Source organism: Rhinoderma darwinii, chromosome 4 (assembly GCF_050947455.1).
Source record: "Rhinoderma darwinii isolate aRhiDar2 chromosome 4, aRhiDar2.hap1, whole genome shotgun sequence".
NCBI lineage: Eukaryota > Metazoa > Chordata > Amphibia > Anura > Rhinodermatidae > Rhinoderma > Rhinoderma darwinii.
In genome coordinates this window covers 147673385-147679384 of record NC_134690.1, presented here as the reverse complement: position 1 = coordinate 147679384, position 6000 = coordinate 147673385, and positions in this window count along the sequence as shown.

Below are 6000 nucleotides of genomic sequence, written 5' to 3'. Positions count from 1 at the left end.
CCCTGCCCGGCTCTACTATGTCTCAGGTGCCTGCAGCCGATTCTACCTTCAGGAACTTTCTGCAAATATGGCAGCAGACACGATCTGCTATTCTGCTGGCGGTGGACCGCATGAAGAGAAAGGCAGACACTAGAAGACGATAACCTCCCCAATTTCTTCCAGGTACTAAGATCTGGCTGTCTTCCAGGAATATCCGGCTGAGGGTGCCATCTTGCAAGTTTGCCCCCAGGTTCCTTGGACCCTTCGAGATTTTGCTGCAGATAAATCCTGTGTCGTACAAGCTTCGACTGCCTCCTACCCTCAAGATCCCTAACTCCTTCCACGTCTCCTTGCTAAAACCCTTTGTTCTGAACCGCTACTCCAGGACTCCTAGTTCCGCAGTGGCTCCTGGCGGTTCATCCGGAACTTTCGAAGTGAGGGAGATCCTGGCCACCAAGAAAGTAGGAGGCAGGACATTTTACTTGGTGGATTGGAGGGGATTTGGTCCAGAGGAGAGGTCTTGGGAGCCAGAGGAGAACATCGATGCCCCTGTTCTCGTGAAGAAATTTATTTCCCGCTCTGGTCCCAAGAAGAGGGGGCGTAAGAGGGGGGATACTGTTATGTCCATGGCCAGGGGTCGCCGTTGTAACTCACCCCCTGACGATCCCGGCCATGGACATCTCTCTGCTCAGCGTCCTCCTCCTCCTGGCAGACGCCGGCACTCTCTCCCGGGTCCTCGTGCTGTTTCCCACAGGGCGCGCGCGCCCGCGCTTGCACGGCCTTAAAGGGCCAGTACGCGTCCAGCTGTCAAAAATCAATTATCAGCCCAAATGGCTGCTGGACTATAAAAAGGGGCTCTGCCCACTGGTTCCTTGCCTGAGCGTTATTGTATACCCTAGTTTGTCTTGCTAAAGGTCTCCCAGTGTTTTCCAGTTCCCAGTGTTACCCGTTCCTGCTGCCTGTACCCTGCATCCCGTACTATCGTTACCTGCTGTGAATGCCAAGTCGTGTCTTCCCGCTGCATCCGCAGCGTCACCTGCTGTGAAAGCCAAGTTGTGTCTTCCCGCTGCATCCGCGGCGTCACCTGCTGTGAAAGCCAAGTCGTGTTCCTGCCACTGTCTACATTGCCTCAGGTACCCGTTCAGAACTATAGACATTGTTTTGTACCTTGTTGGCCAGCTGCTACCCCGCTACGCGGTACGGCCCAGTGAGTCCACACCCCACGCCGTGACAGTATTCTACAAACACACACACATAGTGCCCCCAGTAGATAGTGCTGCCTTTAGATAGTGCCCCCCATAGAGCCCCCTGTAGATAGTGCCCAATGGTGGCGTGCTTTACACCACTCCATCCGACGCTTGGAATTGTGCTTGGTGATGGAAGGCTTGCATGCAGCTGCTTAACCATGGAAACCCATGCCACGAAGTTCCCAGCGCACGCTTTTTGTGTAGATGTTAATGTCAGAGGAAGTTTGGAACTCTGCAGTTTTTGAGTCAAAAGAGCATTGGCGACTTTAACCCCTTAGTGACCAGCCTATGTTAGGCATTAATGACGAAGCTATTTTTTCAGATATTCCATTGTTGAATTCAAAGAGCTATAACTTTTTTTTATTTTTCCATTGACATAGCTGTAAAAGTACTTGGGGTACAAGTTGTATTTTTGAATACACTATTTTGGGGTACATATAATTTTTTTGCATCTTAAATTTACACCTTTTACCGTGTGGTATAAACAACATAACTTTATTCAGCGTGTCGTTACGATGGCGGCAAAACTAAATGTATATTTTTTTTATGTTTTACTACTTTTACACAAAAAAAACTTTTTTTTAAAATTATTTGTTTTTTTCTCGCCATATTTTAAACCCTTCCCGACATGCGCCGTATACATATGGCGCTGTTGGGCGGGGGTTCCCACAAAGCGCAGTATAGTTATGTCGCGGTGATAATGCGGGCTCAGCATGTATGTTACAGCTGACACCCTGCTGTAACGGCTAGGGCTGGAGCTAGCCTCTGGTCTGGCTGATTAACCCCTCAGATGCTGCGCTCAATAGAGATCGCAGCATCTGAGGGGTTTTAGCCACCGGCAACCCAGCAACGTGATTGCTAGGTTGCCGGTGGCTGCAATGGCAACCGGAGGCATAATACTGGCCTCCCGATCTGCCAGCTACGGAAGCCTCCTATGCCCCGCTCGGAGGTGGGGCCTAAAAGGCTTCCGGTATCGACGGCAAGATGGTGCCAGCTCAGAAGCTGAGCCGGCATCATCAGCTGTGGGTGTCTGCTGTATATTACAGCTGACATCCTGCTGTAACGGCAGGTACCGGAGCTAGCTCCGATCCCTGCCATTAACCCCTTAGATGCAGTATATAGCCGCCCCGTAGATAAAGCCCCCCCGTAGATAAAGCCCCCCAACATAGATAAAGCCCCCTGTAGATAAAGCCCCCCCATAGATAAAGCCCCCCTTGTAGATAAAGCCCCCCCTCTAAGTTGCGCCCCGCTTGCCCCCCCCCCTAGCTACGCCCCTGGTTAAGGCTCCAATAAGTCAGGAAATAAAAAGTATGCAGTTGTGCAGATCAGAGGGGAACATTTCTTCTGTTTCAAGAGGCGATTTATCAAGGCACTAAAATTAGGGAACCGGGAAGGGGAGGACTCAAACATATCTGCTGGAAGCGAGGGGGCCCGTATTATACCAGGACAACACTTTCCCAGCAAAATCCTCCAAACTGCAAAGGAGTAGAGTATGTACCATAAGGGGGTTAAGAAAGGACACCATCTATCAGTGCTACACTGGCCTGTGCATAAAGGATTGCTTCATAGCATAACACACATCTATGGATTATTTTATTGTTTTTTTGTACTCCATATTATTCCACCACACTATACCCCTGATGTGCCCATCTTACATATGCCCCCACATTATAAACTAAAATACCAGTAAAACTCCAAACAAAACTACTCCCTCACTTTTGAACCTTACAGCGTGCCCAAACAGCAGTTTACTTCCACATATATGGCATGGCCAAACCAGAGAGAACTCTTTTAACAATTTTTGGGGTGTGTGTCTCCAGTGGCACAAGCTGGGCATGACATATTTGCCATTAAAATGGAATAGCTATCTAAAATTTGCAATTTTTACTTTGCACCATCAGCAGTGCTATCATTTATGGAAAATGCTCACTACACCCTTTAATAAATCCCTAGAGTGGTGTAGTTTCCAAAATGGAGTCACTTCTTAGCGGCTTCTTTTATTATTTCACATCAGAGCCTCTGCAATTGTGAACCAATACTTTGTAAGTCGCCAAATTAGGCCTCAATTTCGCATGGTACTCTTTCACTCCTGAGCCCTGTCGATCGTCCAGGCAAAAGATTAGGGCCACATGTAGGGTGTTTCTAAAACCGGGAAATACATCATAACAATTATAGAGTTGTCTTTTCATGGTGGCACAAGCTGGGCACCACATATTGGCATATCTATGGAAAATATGTGACAACATATGGGGTATTCCCATACTCTGAAGAAGTTACTTTACAAATGTTGGGGTTCTTTTTTTCCTTATTTGTTGAGAAAATGAGACATTTTTAGCTAAACCTACATCTTATTGACAAAAATGTATTTTTTTTTTATATTCACTGCCCAATTCTAATAAAAACTCTGAAACAACTGTGGGGTCAAAATGCTCACTACACTCCTAGCAGTGGCGTAGGTATAGGGGTCGCAGCGGTCGCCGTTGCGACTGGGCCCCCAAACTTGGGGGACCCTCAGGGCCCCGGTTGCCACGCAGCGCACTAATACAAATTTTGTATGTGTCGTGATGCCGGCACTTCCTGGTTACGGGCATGGTTTGTTTAGACGTCACAGTCACATGGTACACTCGTAATGGATGTGTGTTGTATTGTACTGTCTGTTGTATTGTACTGTCTGTGTTTGCGGTGGAGAGAGGAGAGGGGGGCTTTAAATTACAGGGCGCAGATCCAGTTGAATTTAATATTGGAACAAGGAGCTGACGGCTCCTTCCTCCAGCATTCACTGTGCCGTGAGCTATTAGCGGCTCCGCGCAGACAGGCGCGATTTAGTGACATCATCGCGCCTGTCTGCGCCGAGTCACTCATAACACAGGGCAAAGGAGAAGGATCTCTTCCTCCACTCGTCGTGGGAACGGGGATAGGTAAGTAACTTTATTATTTTTCTATTATGCACATATGGAGGAATTATACTGTATAAGGAGGGGGGCTAATATGGTGGCAGCTATGAGGGGCATTATACTGTATGGGGGGCTGATATGGTGGCAGCTATGAGGGGCATTATACTGTCTGGGGGGGCAGATATGGTGGCAGCTATGAAGGTCATTATACTGTATGGGGCTGCTATGGGGGCATTATACTGTCTGGGGGCTGATATGGTGGCAGCTATGGGGGTATTACTCTGTAGGGAGACAGCAATGGGGGCTTTATACTGTGTGGGGGAAGCTAAAGGGGGCATTATACTGTATGGGGCTACTATGGGGGCATTATACTGTATGGGGGCATTATACTGTGTGGGGCAGCTAAGGAGGGCATTATACTTGGTGGGGGCAGCTATGAGGGGCATTATACTGTATGGGGCTGCTATGGGGGCATTATACAGTATGGGGGCATTTATGGGGGGCATTGTACTGTATGGAGCAGCGATGGAGGCTGTAGCGTCCATGGCCGCGGGTCCACTCACCTCCTAACGCCCGCAACCATGGATCTGTGAGCACTGGTCCCCATATCCTTCCTAGGAGACTCCAGCGCTCACTTCCGCTCCGGTCCGCTGTGTCCCCTAGGGTGCGAGCGCAAACTCGTGCCCGCTCTTAAAGGGCCAGCGCGCGCACATGAAGACAATCATCATCATCATCAACTCACATGATTTTCTGGACTATAATAAGGCCCCAGCCCTTCTGATCCTTGCCTGAGTGTTGTTAGTATATCCCAAGTCTGTCTTGCAAATGGTCCTGGACTGGAATTCTGGAGAAGTTCTCTAATGGGGCTCCAAGTGCCTTGGTCGTTACCTGTTGCAGATTCTTCCTGTCTAGCCTCCTCTGCCTCAGTCATTGGCGGGACTGCCCCCCCCCCCCCAGTTCGCTCAGTTTGCAGATGTCTTCAGCAAAAGGGAGGCTGAGACGCTGCCTCCACATCGGACTTATTACTGCCCCATTGAAGTGGTTACTAATGCCTCTCTCCCCCGTGGCCGAGTATATCCTCTCTCCTTGTCAGAGTCTCTATCCATGTCGGCCTATATCAAGGAGAATTTGGAGAGGGGGTTCATACGAAAGTCTTCCTCCCCGGCTGGATTCTTCTTCGTTAAAAAGAAAGACGGATCCCTTCGACCCTGCATTGACTACCGTGGTCTCAACCAGATCACGGTCAAGAACAAATACCCGTTACCACTTATATCTGAACTGTTTGACCGTATACGAGGAGCTAGAATTTTTTCTAAACTAGACTTGCATGGGGCTTATAATTTGATCGGAATCCGTCAAGGGGACAAGTGGAAGACGGCGTTCAACACTCGAGACGGGCACTATGAATACCTGGTGATGCCATTTGGACTGTCTAACGCTCCCACGGTCTTCCAGGTATTCATTAATGATATCTTCCGAGATCTCCTCTATATCTGTGTTGTAGTTTATCTCGATGATATTTTGATTTTCTCCCCAGATCAGACGACTCATCAGAGGCATGTCCGTCAATTTCTACTACGATTAAGGGAGAATCGTTTATACGCCAAGCTGGAGAAGTGCGTCTTTGAGAAGAGTTCTCTGCCCTTCCTGAGCTACATCATTTTGGATCAAGGTCTCAAGATGGAACCTGAGAAAGTGAGAGCTGTCCTGGAGTGGCCACGTCCTCAAGGCCTGAGGTCCATACAGCGTTTCCTGGGATTCACCAATTTCTACCGGCAGTTTATCCCAAACTGATCATCACTGACATCTCCCATTTCCACCCTTACCAAGAAGGGTGTGAACGCCAAGGTGTGGACTCCAGAGGCAGAGTCCGCATTTAT